Genomic DNA, 21,114 nt, shown 5'->3' on the forward strand with positions numbered 1-21,114 from the left:
GTGTAGGGTGTGTGGTTAGAAGGATGCTGTCTTTGGTTTGATCCATAGGATCTTTAGGTCTATTCTCCAGGCTTCTATTATATAATCAATCATCAAAGTGAATTATACCTATGTGGTGTTGGTCCCCCAGCTCTGCAAATGTTATTCTTTATGGGTTCAGACATAGGAACTCCCTTCCTTTGATGCTTCATTTTTCTCAACGACCATTTTCCCTACCGAAACTCTTTAAAGACCTGGCTGCCTGATGCAGTTCACTAGTGCCCTTTGCTTGGTGCTTAATTACGACATAAAGTTAGCATACCCTTTTAAGTTATTGCCCGTGCTCTAAAATCTTTTGACTAAGACTATACTGCTAATGCCAGTCAGTCAGTCAAAAAGCTTTATTCGGCCAATGTATGACCATAAAAGTGCTCAGAAATATAAAATACATCAAAGATAAAACCATCAACAATTAATACTGTCATGCCTTCTCAACGGTTCATCGAAACCGCGCCTTAGGGTCCCTAGAAATACATAAATACATAGCTAAAACAAATAACCAAAAAAGGAGGCTCCCGCCTCAAAACAAGCTAATAAATTAAAAAATCAGCTAAAGTGCATATTTTCGCCTTATAGCAATTGCAGCAATTACATAGTTGAGAACAGCTGCACAGATATCCACCAAAGGCAAGCTGTGTACATAAAATAAATCCTTTTTATAGGATGTTAAATGGCTCTCATTGGTCATGCAATGTTGCACTTGAGCGAGCACTTGCCTTGCAATAAGACATTTTAAACTCAGAAGATTTTACTGGAGCCTGCCAATCCGAACTGTCCTTGAGGCCAGGCAGTGATACACATGCCACGTGCTGTACCAAGTCATCATAGCCATTAAATAGTCATTTATGCTACTGTTTGAAGAGGCAACTTAACACTATCTGAAAATCCCAATATTCTTTGAGTATAAGGTAGGCGTGTTACACATTTTCGAGAAGTAGCAAGTGTGAGATTTAAGAGAGTAGCCACTCATTTCCCTCCTCAAACTGCTTACTACTCTAAACATACAAAAGGTATATTGTTCTAAACACACAGAGATCCACATCATAGAATCAATTTTTTCTTGACGAACGGGAATCAGTAATTGCAAGGTGCAGAATTATTTTGGTATTTTGAGTTTTTCTTTATGGTGTGGGAAATAATGAGAATATCAGAGCTATTACTCCAAATACCACAAAAATGTCCCCAACTCCAAGCTGTTTTCAGAAGGCAGATTTCCATCAGACCTCACCTGGAAAAATGTGTCCTTGTAAATTTGGGTGTGTTCAGACTGCTTTGAGTATTAATGCATTACTCACTTTTAATAGTAGTTCCAGTTATTGCCCAGATCTCTATTCCCAGTGTTTCTGTCACCTCAGCCAGCTGTGGGGAGGTGTTCTGCTTCTCACATGCCCAAGTATGAGGACGAGAATCAGCTCCTCACAAGTCTGGGATGGGAATTATTGGGTCTGGAGTTTGAGGACTCGATAAATCTAGGCCAGGTCACATAAGAAAACATGTTGTTGCCCGAAGAGATATTCTTCCAGGGATATCAATCCTGGCAACTCGTAATGACAGCCTTAAAAGTGTTAGTGAAGCATAAACTGTTTTAGTTTTGTTTTTTATTTTTAAAAAAGAACTTAGAACAACTTTTGTCAATTAATTCTACACTGTGTATTGATCCCAAAGTGGCCCTTTCATTTGGCTGAAATGCTTATTTCAGGCCCAAATATTTATTCTATTAGTCCTAAAGTACTATTTTTATAGACCTCAGAAAGTAGTATTTTTCTTCAATTCTGTTGCCCCCTGCTTCTGAGAAAGACATGTCCCATTGCTAGACGTGAGAGCCAGCACCAGCATCCAGGAACCCATGCCAACCTTGAGAGCTGGGCCCCAGCATGAACTACAAACAACTTTCAGCCTTGATGGCAAACTACCACCACAATGTTCTTTGAGCTTCTCCTCATCCCGACCACCGACCACATGTTAGAAGGCCAGTGTGCCTCTAAAGTAAGTTCACACCATGGGTATCAGCATTGATCGCAAGGGATAACTATCCACTATCTTAGCTCTGCCATCTCAGCCAGACTCAAGAGAAGGCACCTGTCTGTAGTTCTGAGAAACCTCCAGTCTGGAGACCATGCACACGCCACGGCCTGAACGACTGCCAGCTTCGTCATGCACTCACCACAAGCTATGTACCACCAGCCTTGAATACATATACTCATTGCAAGATTTGAGTCACTTCCAGACTCGAAAGCCAGAACTCACATTGTAAACGCAATAACCTGAAAGGTGCTATCAGTAAGCATGCACTTACGTGATCAACTATCCACCATCAGCCCTGACAACGAGCCACCGACATGAGCGATGAAAAGGAATCTGCCTCAGGAGCAAGCACAAACCAAATTAGGTGCTCCTTCCAGAGTAATAGCTAAGAGCCACTTCGTGCTTTGAGGCCTCGTCAGTGCAAACTGCTGATGAGCAAATATCTACCCATCACGAGCAATGAGCACTCACTAACTTGGATGCAAAAAGGCACCTATCACAACACCAACTGTGAACCTCTTCACCTGCAGCTGTGAATGCACCACAGCCTTGAAAGGTAGCACACACCAGGAGCTAGGAGTCCTCAGAAGCTTTGATGCAAGCACCTATTAGGGGTTATGCACCTCTTATCTGCTTTGAGAGCAACCACCCAGAACAAGATATGAGCCTGCAGAAGCTTTACAAGAGAGAATTTAACCAACTCAACACAAACTATGAAACTTCACAGGTGTTGCAAGCGAGCACTTTCCGTAAGCTGGCCCCAGAAACTATCAGTCACTATAAGCATGGTGCTCCTGTTGCCTCTGTGAGCAGTGACCCACCACAGGTTTAAAGACCCTATGGGCCCATGAGTGAACCACCATCCATGCACTAACCCTCAAGAACCATCACTGGTCGTTTTTTGAAGGCTCATCTCTTCAAGTAGCGCCTTGCTTCATAAATTCCACTGCTGCTGACGCTGAAATGTACCCTTTAGGTAATCCCCACCATTTGCGTGGATCAGTTGGCACTGGCCTAGGAGCAAGAGTTCTTGTCATTTCACTGGGTCTTATTCTTTAGCGCGAAGGCATGATATACAGGCCCAAGGTCTGTATGGGTGTCATATACAGGGCCAGCTTTAGGCATGAGCAAGCTGGGAAAAGGCCCTGGGCGCCTAATTTAAGAGGGGTATGCCATTGTTGACGGTCTAGTTGCCACAAACTGATTTTGTTTTCCTTAAGTGTTTAGGACAGGGCTGGATATACAGGTAGTTGGATAAATTATTTTAATTGAGTTATTCATAGGTGATGAACATTCTTCCACATCAACACACGCCTTGATTCTAATGACTGGACAAGTAGTCTGTTCAAATTAGTTTACATCTTTAACTCCACCTAATATGGCCGCCATTGTTGATGGCCCAGCTCTTGAGCACTCTGTGTGGCGTGCCCTTTAAGTGTCTATAAACAACATGGCTCGCTCGGCAACCTTTTTTTATGCCGGTACTCGAGGTGACAGCGGAATGTTACCACTAGAGCAGTGGTTCCCAACCTGTGGTCCAGGGAACCCTGGGGGTCCCCGAAGCCTCCTGAGGGGATCCACGACTGCTGAGTAAATTAAATAATATTAACAGATTAGGTCCCCAGCTTTCAGTAATGATTCAGTGGGGATCCCCGGATTCTAATAATGATTCAGTGGGGGTCTCCGGGTTTCAGTAATGATAAAGTGGGGGTCCACAGAAGTCAAAACGTTTGGAAACACTGTACTAGAGAGTTCAGTGGAAGTATGACAAATTAGTTGATATATATGAGCATAAATATTTGCATTCCCTTAGGAATGACTTAACATTTGGTTGGTTTTACTTTCCTAGTCCACTTTAGTAACTTCTCAATCGCAGGCCTGACTATATATTAATTTACCCTTACCTGATTCACCTACTCTGGTAAATGGGCCTTTTCAAGAGCATTCAATCTCTTGATGTATTTGAAGATTCTACGATGTATTTTAATCTCGGGTTTTTCACATGTACTCATATCTGTAGCTTACTATGAAAAATGTGTACAAGTTAACTAATACCAGCTATATGCAGGTATACCTTAATCATTGGTATCCCTTCACATTAAATGAGAATATATTAGCAGATCACTTTCTTTAACTTTTTTCACATGGATAATCACTTTTTTAAATATCTTCACTTTGCAGTGCAACACGGGCACCAATATTCACATACAGACGTACTTTTATTAATTGTGTCTTCTTGTTTACAATTATTTTATTATCTATTTATCACTGGGGGTCATCACGAAAGCCCATTAACATTCATGTACCTGAGGATGGTCTCACGTTCTTGTGACATTAGAGGCCGAAACATCGACGTTGTGCCACTGGAGCTCTGGATTGATGGATTTATACAAAATACTTATTCCAGTTATCAAGAGAGTGGACCTTACATGCATTAATCTATGATGTTTTAACGGATTTCTGATTTGATGTACATGAATGTTTGTTGGTTTTTTGATTCTTGTTTTACCATACAATATAAGTATTTTGGTTGCATTTCTTTGTGTACGTCTGATTTCCCTTTCACTTACTGCATAGATTGTAATGATTGATCGATTTCGCAGGTATTTTGATGAATTTCATTTGACAACCAGTTAAATTATGCATCAATAATTTTACAAATGATCCCCTTGCTAGCAATATGCCGTTTAGATTACTAATACCCAGGATCCCGAGGGGTTATTGAGTTGCCCATCCTTCCTGTGGTAATTTAAGAGGGGCACAATGTCCTTACCTACAACATTTCATTTAATAATTTATTTGTGTTCCAGGCCGCCAGTGCCTGTACTTTTTTTCCATGTCCTGCATAAATAACGTTGCTCACTTTTTATAATTAAAGCGCTTAGAGGAGAGGCAGAGGAGAGCATAAGGGAAAAAGATGAGGGAAGCATAGCTGCCAAGAGTCCAAGGTTCATGCATGATATGCTGCTCCAGTCCAGGTTTTTTTCCTTTGAATTCTGGGACTTGTAGTCTTCTTTTATAATGTAACAGGCAGGACTACAAGTCCCAGAATTCAAAGAAATACCCTGGACTAGAGCAGCACCTAGAGCATGGACCTGGGAATCTTGGCAGGGCTGGGAATGGCACCATATTTGGTCCGTCCAGCAGGGTGACCAGGTGTCCCGCATTTGCCGAGACAGTCCCGGGTTTCCACCAGCTGTCCTAGCAGATTTCTGCAATTTTGCGTCAGGTCCGTTTTTTCAGTGAGGGTCGAGTTCAAACAGTGAAGGCATGTTTTTTTGTGTTGCAAAGCAGTACTAGCTAGCAGCTGTTGTTATAGAGATATTTAAATATGCTGGGTATTAAAACTGACTTTTTATTTATTCCCCTCTTGCCTCGTCTGTGTTTCTATACTGATGATCACTATTATTCTGTGCTCCTTGTAACATGTTTAATTAGTCCTTCGTCTATTTTTTTTTGGGAAGCATCTCGGTTTTTGGCTTTAAAAATATGGTCACCCTACTGCCCAGGGCACTTTCTTAGTACTGGCCGGCTCTGGTTAAGGCTGGCCTTAGCATTGGTGGCGCCCTGTGCAACAATATTTGTTGTCCCCCCCATGACCACCTCCGCCACGGATTGCCTCACTACCACCCTTTAACAATGCCCTTCAAAACTTCCCCCCCCTCCAGGCAGAACATTAATCAACAGAGTTAGCTTGACATTTTTATTGTTGCCTGAAAACTGCTGGAGGCAAGGAAACGCTGCAGCAGGTGCTTTTCAAATCATAACATACTTGCAAACCCGGCGCCCCCACCCGAAGTCAGCATCCGGTGCGGTGGCACCGGACGCACCGCCGTAGAGCCGGCACTGGCTCTGGTTATAATACGATTTTGCATGTATATTATTTTAAATTAGACAGAATGAAGCCCTGTAACAGGCTGTGGCACGTTTATTAGGCGCGCATGGATATCTTTACAAAGGGAAGGGACACTCGGACCACCGGCATTTATTTTGAATGTCCCTTTTAATCGTCGACGCCTGAGAGCTCTTGTTTTCGTGAATACCGGAGTCGCAAGCCATACACGAGGCATCGCCGAGATGGCTTGTTTGTGCCTCATTCACAGGTCCGGATCGGCCTTGCCAAGTTTCCCGCCTATTTCCCCCTGGCGGTGCTGGATGTTCGCGCCACGCGGTCTTGGGCCCGCTTCCGGCTGCACCAGAGCCTGCTCCAGGGCGGTAACATCACGAGCCCCCGACGCCAAGCGGAACGAGGAGGCCGGACTGAAATGTCATAAAAACAAATGACTGAAAGGTGTTTTGGGAACGGCTAATAACGCGCTCGGGACCTTGCTTAATTGCAGCCTGTTTTTACACCCCACAGCAGAGTAACAAAGCCTGAATTACTTGGCCTTCGCTGTTGCTTTTGCAATCACATCGTAGTTTTAACTTCTGTGTGGCGGTATATTTACATATTAAAGAGATGTCGAACGGGAAGGCCTCGGAACCGATATACATTCAATAATGGCATTTGGAGATGCTGGCTTGTTTTGGGCCACGCTGTTCAGTGCGCAGGCCTATTGCCGGCCCTTTCTTTTCCTCATCGGAGTAGTAGCGTAACAAAGGTCCCCACAGTCCCAGTGATGCTTGGGCAGTAAGGTCCAGGGAGACCCCTCAGCACAGTACACTGTGCACGGATGACAGGCCCTTAACTGAGCCCACGGGTTATTGGGCCCCATACACGTTTTATGCAGGGGGGCCCCCTTAAGTTTCACTATGCAACAGGGTCAGAGCAAAGGAGAGGCTGTCTTTACAGGAAGCAAGGGGTATCAAAACAACCTTGCAGGCCCCTGCAGTGTTGGCCTCTCAAGTATCAGGGAGCAAGCCAAGGCTGGATAGAGCCCGAATTGGGTCAAACGTCTAACCCTTTAGGACTGACTGAAAGACGACCAAGTCCACGCTCTCTCTCCCCTGCCCCTATGCAGGTTTGTAACAAATGATAAACAGTGTGGTTATGAATCCCATGTGAAACATGTGTTTTTAGGGCAGAGCGCACAAGCGCTCTGTCACGGTTGTAATCTCTCTTTGGGCTTTTAACAACGCCCATGTCAAGCCTGTCGCTTTCATTAGTTCGTGGGCTTGCCTTTTAAAATCCGCTTGATTCCATTAGTGAAAGGCATGCATACCTCATGCCTTTTCCGGTGTTTAGCCCTCCTTGAGCACACCGGTAAACTACTGAAAACATATACGAGGCTCCATGTTTTCAGCCTGGTTTCTGCACTACCTTATCTTTTTATTTTCCATGCAGCGCAATTGCGCTGGGTTTTACATATCGCGGTTGCGCTCAGGTTTTTTTCTTTTAATTTATGTGGCAAGAAATGTCCGTTTAGGAGTTTACAACGCTAATTGCTCTAACTCGAGCAAATGCGAGACCCATTGCATTGCAAATGCTTGTTCTTCTTCCAATGACTTTATAGTTATAGTCTCCGTTGAGGCGTGGGACTTCTCTTGAAATAGCTCTGTGTGTTAAATTAAGCAGGGCAGTGATATTAACATGTACACAGGTGCCCTATCTTTCTTGCATTTGAGTTTGATGTTTGAAGAGCACATGGGTATCCAAGTAGTTTGCAGGAGTCTCCCGATGTTGTATACCGTCTCCTCTCATCTTCAATTTTTCCATGGAGCCACCTGGTTCTCTGCTCACAGATAACAGCATAAAGATTCACCAATATGCAGATTGCACACAACTCTACTCAAAGTATCCTCTGCTTCATTCCTCAAACATTGTTTGCACATCAATCCAGACCTGGATGTCCAGCATCTATCTGAACCTCAACCCAAATAAGACAGAATTCCTGTGATTTGCCAGGAACAACAAACAAGATCCAGCACAAACCTGGCTCAATGACATGAACATTCAGTTTTATGGCTTCAAACCACAACTTTCACCGAATGCAACGTCCCTTAGATTTACCCTGGACACCAAACTCACCCTAAGGGAACACATTGTCAAAAAAACAAAAACAGTCTGGTACCAGCTCTCTCTTCTAAAGAAAGCCAAACTGTCTCTGAAGAAATCGACTTCTGAAATGCTGTTCAAGCTTCCATATTCTTGTATCTGGATGGTAATAACTCCCTATTCCATGACTTCCCAGACCCCACAATTGCACCACTGAGAGGCTTTTTATACACCTCATCATAACGAAATATGGTCATACATCCCCAATCCTAATGGGACTCCATTTCCTGGCTCCACCACCTTCAAAATCAGGTGATCACTTGCAAAGCCATCGTAGGGTCCTGAGATGATGTGTGCTAGGACCCTCACGGTTCTATGCAGACTCACTAGAGGAAGTATATAACTGTTGGGAGGTGCTAGGGGATGTGGTTATCAGTGCTTATGACGTGATCTGACAGCAGCATGTGATTATATGCTGAGGAATAAAGATGTCTGTTAACAAGTTCAGTGTGCGGTATGGTCATTTACATGCTCCCGGGCTGGGGAGGATGCTACAACTGGTGACTAGTAGGGGATCTGTGCCCCGAAGAATTAAAACTGCTCTTCGGATGAGTTTGCAATGATACATCAGACTGCTTGTGTGTGCCACATGCACCTAAATCCACAATAATAAATTTGAAGCTGGTGTGCGTGGAGTCAAAGTTCAGCTCCAGCCCATATACAACCCTCAAAGAAATGGAAGGCCCTGTGGAAGAGAGCATTTGAAAAGCCTACCAGAATCCCTTGGTAAGGCTGAAAGAAGAAATACTGTGGCGCGCCATAACACAAAGCCATCATTGATACAAAACAAAACACTAAAGGCAGAGACAATCAGATACGATGCAAAAAGCTAAACGTAACGATGATCAAGTACGAGAAACGGAACAGCTATCCACCATCAAGAAAGAAGACGACGATATACAATTTCAGTTTAGGCGCGATGACTTAAGTGAGAATACACGGCTGGTGCTTGCAGAAGGTACAGGTCCACATGAACAGCAGCAGCCATTTGAACAGCATGTACTGTTACGATGCAACTGTGTTTATGAAACCAACACCGCCAAAAGTCAAAATATTGATGCTAAATAGACTGTGGATCGAGACCTTCAATAACTTCCTAGTTGCCTTTGAAGAAGCAAATGATAAAAAATCATTAAGTATTTAAAGAACCTTGCCAGTGATGGAGTAAAAGAAGTGCTGAAGAAAATATCACAAACTGATGCAATATCTTGCTGTCAGATCAGATAAACATAGGGTTCCAAGTTCAATCCAATGCTGAATGTGGACTATGAAAGGTACATCTTCAATCAAGCGAGACAGCAAGCTGGTGAAACGATAGTTGAGTGTTGAAAGACTCAGTGTGCCTATCAAACACTGCAATTGTAGTGAATTTAATGGTGAAGAAGCCATACGCCTCGAAAGCTGTATTTCAGAAGACGATGTTGAGAGAGACGCTCAGTCTAGAGAAAATACTAATGGCTGCAAGAGTCGATGAAAGAGCAGACTGGCAAGCTGCTGATATGGAAACTGGAATGGCGAAAAATGAATCAGCATTAGTCATGAAAAGCAACCACAAGTACAAGGTAAATGAACACCAGTCAATGTCTTTAAAGAAGAAAAAGGTGTTTCCGATGTGGTTTACCATTTCCGCATGAAGGTAAACGTCCAGTCTTAGGACAGACATGCAACGTTTGTGGGAAAGAAAACCACTTCGTAACATTCTGCAAAGTGATGTGTCACAGCAAGAAGAGAAAATGGATGCCAAAAGGTTCCAGAAGAATTCTAGCCACACTCACAAGGCCAAAACACAGCCACAGTTGAGACAACTAGAAACCTGACAAAGTCGATCGACATCAAGCTCTTCCCATACAGGCTCCTCAATGTCATTATCAAGCGCCAATGAAGATGGATGTGCCATGAAGATGTTGACCGAAGAACGACAGGTGCATGTCAGTTTAGCCACCTGCAAGGAAGAAGAAAAGACAGGGGCACACCTCACATGAAAGAACTGAATTCATTTGGACACTGCCCCATGATTACAATAAAAGTTAACGGTTGCCACATAAGCTTTGTCATAGACAGCGGTGCGTTGATTAACATCATGCCATTTGAGAAGTTTAACAGTCAGTCTCATGTACTACGCCTCAATATATCAAACACAAATGTATACACCTGGGCTGCCTCCAAAACCGTTGTAGAGCCAAGGTTCATTCTTCGCTACAGGGTGACATAAAGAAGTATCATTGCAAGTGTCAATTGATGTTCACGGAGAAACCTTGTCTAGTGCATGCCTATTGAGTTTTACCACTTCTGCTGACATGGGACTGATATCTCTCAATTATAACCTTCATACTCAATCTGAAATTAGAAGCCAGTTTCTGTTGTTGTTCCATGGCCTAGGAAGGCTCAAGACAATGAAAGTGTGACTTCACATTAATGAGGATATTCGCCCGGTTGCCCAGCGGTACCGTTGAGTTACTTTCCACTTGCAAGAAGCTGTTGCAAAAGAACTAGAAATGCTGTTGAGGCATGACATCATTGAGTGCTTCTCTGGCCCTATGCCATGAGTTTCGCCCATAGTGTTGGTGCCAAAAAGGGAAAGTGGAGGTGCAGTGTGTATCTGTGTTGATATGCGCCAGGTCAACGAAGCACTTGACAGAGAAAAAAATCCTGCTCCACACACTGCAGACATGATCATGCAGCTGAATGGTGCTAAGAGATTCTCCAGTCTTGGCCTGAGCAAGGGATACCATCAACTCAAGTTGGAAGAGAACTGCAGGTACATCACTACCTTTTCAACGCATGTTGGTTTGTTCAGATATAGAAGTTTAAGTTTTGGAGTTATCAGCTGCTGAAATATTTCTAGAGGTTATATGTCAAATAATTCAGCCTGTCACGCATGCTTGCTGTTAATTACAGTGATGACATACTGGTATGTGGAGCAACGCAAGAGAAACATGACAAGTCTCTTACATGGGTGTGCTAGTTACCTGCTAACTCTGAAAGCAGCAAAGTGTGAGTTTCACAAAAAATGTAGCCTTTGGGCACATATTTTATGATGCAGGAATGACTCCCGTCCTGGATAGAGTGAAAGCTCTGTCAGCTACTTCCCCCCACAAGATGTCACCATGCTAAGATCTTTCTTGGGCATGGCCTGCTATTGCTCAAGGTATGTTTGTGACATTGCTACAGTGATTGCTCCACTGAGAGTCTTGACAAAACAAAATGTCCCTTTCCAGTGGTCTCCTGAATGCGATCAAAGCTTCAAAAGAATAAAACTTGATTGAGAATGCAACCAAGATGGTCTATTTTGTCCCCAAGTTACATACTGAGATCACAGCTGATGTGAGTCCGGTGGCGCTGGGATGAATCCTTGCTCAACATAATGGTCATGCAAATGCTCAGAGACACATTATGGTCTATGCCAGTCGAAGCCCGTCTGCCACAGAACGTGCCTATTCCCAAACAGAGAAGGAGAGTTTGGCTGTAGTGTGGGCCTGCGAACATTTTCATGTTTTTCTGCACAGAAAACGTTTCACCATACCACCAAGCACTGCCATTTTTGGAAACCCAAACACCAAGATGCCCCCTCGCACTGAGAGGTGGGGTTACCACTGCATGAGTACGACTAAGCAATTGTACACAAGCAAGGTAAAGATCACAACCCTGCTGATTACTTTTCACAAGTACCACTACATCATCACGGTACGACATACAAAATGGCTGAGGAGTACATTTACTTCATTATGAGGTCCAGTGTGCCAGCAGCCATATCCATTGAACAGATTATTGCTGCTACTAATGCCGATAAAAACATGCTAACCCTTAGAGACATCATTTTAACTCAGTCGTGGATAAGGAACACTCAACCTTTTGCTGACGATGTTGAGTTTCAAGATGAACTGTCCGTAACCAAGGAAGTTGTTGTATTGAGAGGCTCTAGAATTGTCATACTTGAGAGCCTCAGACAGCAAGTCATTGAAGTAGCTCATGAAGGACATTGTGGCATAGTAGCCACCAAAAGAGCCCCAAGAGACAGAGTGTGGTTCCTGCGCTTAGCTGAGCGAGTTGAGAAGTTACTAAAAGTGTCAACCTTGCAACTGCCTTTCCACCCAAGTGACGCAGCATTCACTGACAATGTCTGACCTTCCTGCACAGGCTTGGGAAAGAGTTACAGCTGATTTTTTTGGGCCCTTAGGGAACATACATCATCTCATGGTAGTCATTGATGAGTATTCACTCTTTCCTTTAGTAGAGGAGTTATTCTGAACAACCCAAGACAAGGAAATTGAGTGGCTCAACAACATCTTGGCAGCATGGGGTATGCCCGCAGTAGGAAGCTCAAAATGAGATATATTGTTCAGAGTACAGGGGTTCCCTTACTGGTGGACAGGGGCTTGCTCTAGCAACCCCAAGGTGCTTTTTTAGTGAGTAGTGTGATCGAGCAGCCTTAGGCTTATCAGAGAGGAGTGTGAGACATCTGCAAATACACACACAATCTCCTGGACTTAAGGTTCTTGGGCAAGGCCACACAACAGGTCCCACCGGGCCACTGGATCGGTTGGGTGCAGAAGTGTAGTACGGCGTTGGGTGCCCAATGTTGGTCAATGGGGATCGGTCCGGTTACAAAGAGGCTGAAAGTTTGGACATGGAGTCCAGTCAAGGGAACCCAACAGGTGGGTTCCAGTCTTGAGATGCTCGGGGACGTGGGGACACCTTAGGACCTCTTCTCCATAGGGCAAGGGCGATGGGTGCCGAGGTGTCTTGAGGTGTTGGATTTTCTTCACCGGAGGAGTTGCAGTTGAAGGGGCTTGCATCCAGAGGCTGCAAGCCGGATTGGTGAGTCGACTGTGGTAAAGTCCAAGGTGGGCTTTGTCTCTGGAGGGCTGAGGGACAATGCTGGCACCTTTGGTCCACATCAACTCAGGCTGTGCGGCACGTGTGCAGTGGTTCTTTAAGATGCTGGGTTTTCAGTGGTCCAGAGTCCTCGCAGTTTTCTTGGGGTGCCTGCAAAATACAGGGATGCATCTCCACTGCTCCACTGGAGTTCCTGGGTCTTTGTTGAAGGCAGGCTCCCAGGCTTTGGAGGCTGTTGTACCTCCTAGGCTTTTTGAGGCACAACAGCAGCAGGACGAGACAACTTTGGCGCAATTCGATGGAAGCAGCAGACAGGCCAGCAGGGCTGGGGCCAAATCATGTGCTTCTTTCTCAGTCTTTGCTTTTGCGGCTCTGGAGTGGTGTTCTTCGTAGGTCTGCAGGAATATGTTTACTGAATTTAGGGGCGTTTCAGGGTGTATAGGGTAGTAGCCAATGTGCTACTTACCTGTGGGGTCAATACATCCCCTATATGACCACTTCCTGTGGGACGTGAGCATAACCCTGTCCCAGTGTCTCTAAGGCTGTGAACACCAAGATGGCAGATTTCCAAATGTTGTGTCCATATCAGGCAGCGCACCTTAGGGGTGGGACTGACCTGAGGGCTGGACAAACCTCTTTGAATACTAAACGTCCCGCCTGTCCAGGTGCCAAATGACCCTGTGGTGAGGGGTTCGGCATCTCTCCTTTGAGTGAAGCCAGATCTGCATACCAAGGGCTGTGGGCTTCTCTGAAGCCCCCTGCCTTGGAATGCAGATGTGCAGGTTATCCTGTTGGGTGGGCTGTGTAAACCCCTCTCCCAGAGTAGGCTTTGCTGCAGACTGCCCGAGAGCAAAGGCTGTCACCCTTGGGAGTCAGAAGCATGTCTGGTGGTGGCAGGCTGGCTAAAACTAGTCAGTCCTGTAGTTGGTAAGTTTTCAGGGGTACCTTTAAGGGGCCCTCAGGCTGCATGTATTAATAAATCTATCACTGTCATCAGTGAGGTTTCAATAATATGAGATGTTTGATACCAAACATCCCTATTTTCAGTGGAGCCTTCATGTAACTGGGAAACCCATATTGACCAGTGTCCAGCACATGTTCTCACAATGGCTTTCCTGTTAACTCACTGTGTCTAAGAATCGACAAAGACACAGCATTGGCTATGCCCTTACGTGTAATATAATGCACCCCACCTTAGGGCTGTAAGACCTGCTGTAGAGGTGACTTTCATGTGTTGCACACAGTGTTAGGGGACAGGGCACACAGGCTGTTTGCCAGCTTGTATTTTCACTTTTAGCTGCACCAAGACACGCAGCCTGCAATGGCAGTCTGCATGTGCTAGGTGAGGGGTCACTGAGGGTGGCACAATGCAGGCTGCAGCCCTTGGGGACCCTCTATTGTACCCATGCCCTAGGTACAAGGGGTACCATTTACTAGGGACTCACAGGGGGTGCAAATGTATTGCCAATTGGGGAATAATTGCAAAGTTTTAGGAAAAGAGATCTGGCACTGGGGGTCTGGATAGCAAGAACCCAGCACACTTTCTGTCAAAATTGCATCATGTACCAGGCAAAAAGTGAAGGGGCCCATGTCAGAAAGGGGCACTTTCCTACACCCACCATTCTTACATTTGACAATGGTCTGCCATTCAATAACAAAGAATCTGAGGAGTTTTTAGTCAGAATAAATGTCAAGCATCAAAAGACTACACCCCTGTGGCCACAAGCCAATGGCGTCTTCAAATGATTCATGAGTACCCTCAAAAGGGTACTTCTACAAGTGTCAATGGAGGGAATCAAGATAAACCAGGCCCTGTGTAAAAAGCCCTACGTGCTTATCATTCAGCTCCTCACCCCACAACTGGTGAGAGTCCTGCCACCTTGTTATTCAGGAGAGCCATCAAAACCGAACCGCCGCAGTAGATGGTAGTCCGAACTTTGGATGTTGACAGGGTTCGTGTCACCGACTCTTCTCGAAAGTGCCAAATGGAGCCGACGAGCTCAGAAAACAGTCTTTGATGAAGGTGACTGGGTCCTGGTCAAACAAAAAAAACAAGGAAAACAGATACCCCATTTGTTATTGATCCTCTGAGGGTGGTGACGTGCAAAGGGCACATGGTGATGACACATCGTCCCAGACAGACCATCAGTCAGGACTCCTCCAATCTTGAGCACCTGCCTCTGCATTCATCAGGTCCTACAGCTATGAACAAGGTGGTCCTGCCTAACACTCCAGATCCAGCACTAGAGCTGGTGCCACTGACGCCCAATCAGAGTGCCTCCCAACCACCTCATACCACCCAGTCTAGGTGACCAGTGCGAACATCTTGAAGACTTATTGAAGAGATATAATGTGGCTGTTGTTTGTACTTTTTTATTTAACAGGGGGAGATGTAGTGTCATTAGATTATGTGCGCTAGGACCCTTGCCATTCTAGGCAGTCTCACTAAAGGAAGTACGTAACTGTTGGGAGGTGCTAGGGTGTAGTTATCAAAAGTTATGATGTGAACCGACAGCAGTGTGTGATGGTATGCTGAGGGATAAAGACGTGTGTTATTGAACTCTGTGTGTGGCGTGGTCATTTATGTGTTCCCGGGCTGGGGAAGATGCTACAGTCATCACAACCACCACCCTTCTTATCTTGCCGACAAGTTGACTGTCTTTGGTGGTTCTTGGCACACCCATGGCCAGGATACCTTTAGACTGCAGACTAACACATATAAAAATAAAACAACAAGACAGCAGGCCATAGCCATCTATGCAATCAGGATCTGGAACAACATCCCCTTATCCATCAGGACCATTTCAGTGTTGCTCCAATTTAATAAAGAGTTCAAGACATACCTCTTTAAAGAACACTAAGTAACACTGAATTACCCTTTAACAGCTCAACTTCCTATTACTCATTCACATTATGCTCTTGTTTGACTCTGTACAGTGGTTGCTGCCTTTTGGCTAGGTTTGTGCTATCGAAATACCATATACATACATGCATGCATACAGGAGTGATATATCGTCCTTTTGCTGACAATCTTTCTGTGACTGAAACTCAATCTTTTTCACTCAAATTGTTTCTGGAAAGATTTGTGTTTTTTTTTGGTCCCAGGCAGTTACATTAGATACTTAGCATACTTTACAGATTAGTTTTAGTTAACATATTGAATAGCATGTGTTTACTTGGATATTGAAACAAAAGCATGGACAAAACATTGTTCCCTGTAATGTTATGTGGCTGAGTTGCTAACTCTTTGATCAAGCGAAATTGTGTGTTACAGGGAAATCAGCTTTTTCATCACTGTCACAATGCTCATTTTTCTTTAACAAAAAAGTAGTATGATTGTATTTTTAAATACTGTAAATTTTTAGATAATTTAAGGTCTGGTGATTTTGAGAGTAGAGGAAATGCTCACACTAAGACAAGTACAAAGTATTTCCTATAAAGCTAGGCCAGGACCTACATAATTTCACATTGGCCCAATCTATAGTTTGGCAGACAGGTTATTCTGTTGCAGATACGACAGAGTACACTGCCCACAACACCCTCAGTTTGCCAGCCAGGGGACCTTAGATATTCTATCAATGAAGCCCCTGTTGGCTCTGGCTACAGAATACTTTGGTCAACAGGTAAAGTAGGGCCCTTTGGAGGAAGGGCATTACACCGCTCAGCCTGTTTATTAGGGCAGATGATGTAATAACTCTTTTTCCTGTCCATAACCATCAGGATAAACCCTGGGGGACAGGAAAACAAACAACTACGACCCCCCCCCCCCCAACTAAATGAGAGAAAACTTTCAAGGTGTGGGGGTCAATAGTTTTTTCGTTAATCAGAAATACAATCCCACTTTGGTAGTTTGTTTCTGGAAAAAAAAATATAAAAAGTTTGGTGGACAGTTGTTCACCAAACATTTAGGCATAGATTTATCAAACTTTCACACAATGCAATGCAGCAAGACACTTTGCTGCACTGTCCGGAGTGAAAGGGAGAGGGCAGGAATGTGCAACATTTAACATTACATGGCGCATTCCTGTCCTCTCCTTGCTCCAGTGCACAATGTGCTGCCTTGTGCCAATTGAAGTACCCTTGCACTGCGGTGCAAGGGTGCCTGTGTTATAGGCAGGATTGGTTTGGTGCAGCAAGGGGCACCATCAAGCACAAAAACAATCCTCATAGGCTTTTTCCTTTTGATGCATTCCCAGGTCTACCGTGCATGGTAAATCTGGGAATAATCTAAAATCCATGGGTGGATGCATGGGAACACCTGCACTCCACCCATGGAATGCCTTCCTGGTGCAGAGAAACTCAAGGTAGTAACTTGCCTGCCTTGCATTACTCCAGATACACCAAGCATGCAAGGTGGCCTTGCAGTGCTTGTTAACTCTGACTTTAGCAGTGCGTTGCCCTTGTGTACCTAGTGTGATGAAAGGGCAACACAGCCCTATGATAAATCTGTCCCATTGTACACTGAAAGAAACTGCAATGATCATAGTGGTTCCTTTCATTGTATAGCGATGACCACTAGGCCAGCAATCCTCTCTGAATTTGGCATATGGAGTATGGTCGACTCTAGTACATCCATCAAACCCTAAGTCAGGTTCATAGTTCTTGGAACAAACTCTGCCCGAAGTTGAGAGGCAAATACCAGAGCCTGAGTTGAATGGCTCCTTACACAGCACTGTAATACAACACCACAAGACAGTCAGTTTTGAGCCACCTCCTTTCCAGCTCTAGCATTCCACCATCATAAAGTTTGTCAAGTTGATGTCAGATATGATTCTGAACCACCATGCTCTCTATAGGCTGGAGAACTTTAACAATGACTTCCACCTTTGACACCTGGTAGTTGGGCTTCCTAAACTACATTGTGAGACAGTCTTCAGGACTTATCTACTACAAATGGACTGTCCATTTATTTCCTTGAGTTCATGTGTTACAAGTGTGGGTCACCAGAGACATATTCTAAACTGGAAATACAGGTGGTACCTGTTTACATGGGAGATGTCTTTTGCAGGCAGTAACTCATCGACGTCAGTTAATACACAAGAAAAGCCTCTTGGGTATTAGGTATTAGTCAGTTTCAGAGATGTGCAGAGGCCCACGATCACTACAGAGTTTTATACCAAGAAGGACCCAAGCAACATAAGACTGGTTTATTCCTAATTAGGGCTCATCAGCCATTATTGTTTGGTTCCAGTGACACAGTGTGTATGGAACCCACGTCTGGGCAAACCCATCCCACTGAGGGTGACAGACTAAAGTGTAGATTAAAAAGTGATGGATAGAATACCTGAATTACTGTCAATCACTGGTAATTACTCAGGCTGTATCCCAGTCCATCATTATTTTGCACAATATGCCACCACAGTTTAGACCGAACCATATGCATATCATTCTCAACCCTGCTCTAGTCAGAACTATCCAGCCAGAACTGCGAGGCCAGGTCCTCCCGAACTGGAACACAAGCAAACCAGGACCCTAATTAGTACTCATCAGTTGGGTATAGCTTGGTTCTAATGGCACGGTGTGCTCGGGACCCACGTCTGACATACCCATCCCAAATAGGGTAGGAAAAGTGATGAATGGAATGCTTCTATCAACCTCAGTCACTAGTAACTAGTAACTTGTGGCTGCTTGAAGATTCCTATTGGAGCAGAGTCAAGACTTATTTGCATATGTCTGGGTCCAAACCGAGGAGGCATGGTGTGCAGAATAACAATGGACTGGTATGCAACCCTGAGTAATTTCTAGCGGCTGAGATTAATTCAAGCGACTATCATTTTGTGTATACTTTAATAAATTAATGTGACCTTGTGTAATGTAACTGGTTCTTATATAAACTGTTCCAATGTTCCTTGGCTGAGTTTGCGCTTTATATTTAAAACAAATCAGAAGTACAGAGGCAAGATTAAGCAATCCAGGTGTGGGTTGGGGGCACGGAGGCACTCTGGCAAGACAGTAACCTGGGGAGTGAGGAAGTTCTACAGAAGCACATTGGGGCATAGCGCCCCCCTACCTCCACCATATGTGCACTGTATTTAAAATACGGCGCAACATAGCACAGGTTAGGGGGCAATAGCATAATTGTTTTTTTTACACTATTGATGTACTATGCAGGAGTATCGCCAACATACTGGCGCTACTCCTGCACAGTACATAGGGGCCCATTGTATGCAATGGTATGCCCCCTTTTAACACCTGCTCTGAGCAGGCGTTAAAAGTGCCAAAAGAAATGACCCAAAGAAATCTGTTAGATTTCCTTGTGCCATTTTTTCATCCCCCCTAACGGGGGAACGTCCCCTTTTTTTCATACATTATGCCTGGCGCAGGCATAATATAGCACAAAGTGCTACAAAGTGTTGCAAAGCAAGCACTGCGCCACTTTGTAAATATGACGTGATGTTTTTGGCCTTCTAACAACACATTAGTGTCAAAATACGATGCTAATGTGGCATTAAATATGCCCCATTGTGTTTTGGGGCAACATGGGGTGGGGGCGCGGGTAAAAAACATACCAGGAGGCAGCTGGATAAAACATGCCCTCCAATGGAGTGCTTCAGGGAAAAAAAAGTGTGCTCGAAAAGCAAGCACTCATTGAAGAACAGAAGGAGCCAATCAGAGACGTGGTAAAAAGGCTATGATCCACAGAAAAGGACAAATACATGCAGGACAGGCTAAAACAAATAGAGCCAGTGATAAGAAAGTAAGCAACTGTGAGTAACAAAACAGAAAGCTAATGGTAAGCAACGGGCGGAATGCATTCCTAGGAAAGCTTTTAGCATGTCCCCATGTGCTGTCTGGTAGGCTGCAACCTTAAAAAAGAGTGACCACATTAACCCAGCTCTGCCTCAGAAGGAGAGATTAAAAGAGCTGAGTGGAAGGTTGGCAGCCAGGGGAAGAAATAAATGGTGGTGGATGGGAAAACAGATAAAAGGAGGAGGGGAACAATGTGGGAAGATCAGTAAAAAGTTAAAAAAACATAATGACAGCTATTTCCGACTCAAGCATGCACCGGTGAGGGTCCACACTGAAAGGTCTTACAACCAATTTTTATTGTAAAGCTCCCCTGTCCCTCGATGACTAGCTACCTCTCACTTTTGCCATTTCACAAATTTCTGAATGAATTGCAGATAGTGAACATTGCGAGGCTGTTGGTGCACCCTGCATCCTACAGCATTGCTGCCGGCTTGATTACGATTCAGGTTTCTGAGCGGCCGACCTAGTGGGAAACTCGTAATGGGCCTGGCGGGGAGGTAGGCACTATGTTGGCAACCTTATCGTTGGAAGTTCGGCAGACGTGCAAAAGCATCCGCTGAATTCGTTATCAGGTCCTTTGTCTTCGAGTGAAAATGCTCATTCCTATGGGTTGCCCCTTTGGCACTCCGGACGGGACAGAGAATATAGTACGCCTTGTTACACTGCCCACTCCTATGGGATTTTCTTTGCTGCTCCTGGGCGGACTTCTAAGAGCATGTACCCTGGCTAGTTTCGTAATGGCTGGTCTTGTCACTCTTCAGAGCATATGCTGTGGCTGGTTGTACCCAGCACATCCTATGGGTTGCTCCTCTGCTGCTCCTGGGACAATCAGAGCACATAAGATTGCCAATTGTATAATACTCCATTACTCTGGGTTCCTCCTTGACTGTTCTCTGGTTGACTCCTCAGGGAATATACTATGGCAAATTTTATTGCCCGTTTCTATGGCTCCTCCATGCACTCTGGGGTATACTCCCAGACAGTAAACCGTTGCTGTGTGTACAGTGCCCCTTTTTGCGAGTTACTTGAACTCTGTAGACAACATGCCGTGGCTAGTGGTAAAATGTCCATTTGCACAGTATGAAGAACTATATCCTTCCAACTGCAATACAATGCAATTGTACAAATCATCCAGCACAAGTTACACCTAAAAGAAAAGACTAAGGCCCAGATTGACAAGAATCTGGTGCATCAGTACTGATTCACCAATTTCTTGTGCACCCCCCCACCACCACCACCACCTAACGACACCATGGGTGCGCCGTATTTACAATACGTTGCACCATGGTGCACATTAGGCCAATAGCGTCAAAATTATTGACGCTATTGTGGAGCTTTGCCTCACTAGCATCAAAAATTTCGATGCAAAGTGCAAAGAGGGTCATTGACTTCAATGTGTGCTTCCTTTTAACACCTGCTTTGAGCAGGCGTTAAAAATGATGCAAAAAATGGTACAATGACATCTTGCA

This window comes from Pleurodeles waltl, chromosome 3_1 (assembly GCF_031143425.1).
Source record: "Pleurodeles waltl isolate 20211129_DDA chromosome 3_1, aPleWal1.hap1.20221129, whole genome shotgun sequence".
NCBI classification, from domain to species: domain Eukaryota; kingdom Metazoa; phylum Chordata; class Amphibia; order Caudata; family Salamandridae; genus Pleurodeles; species Pleurodeles waltl.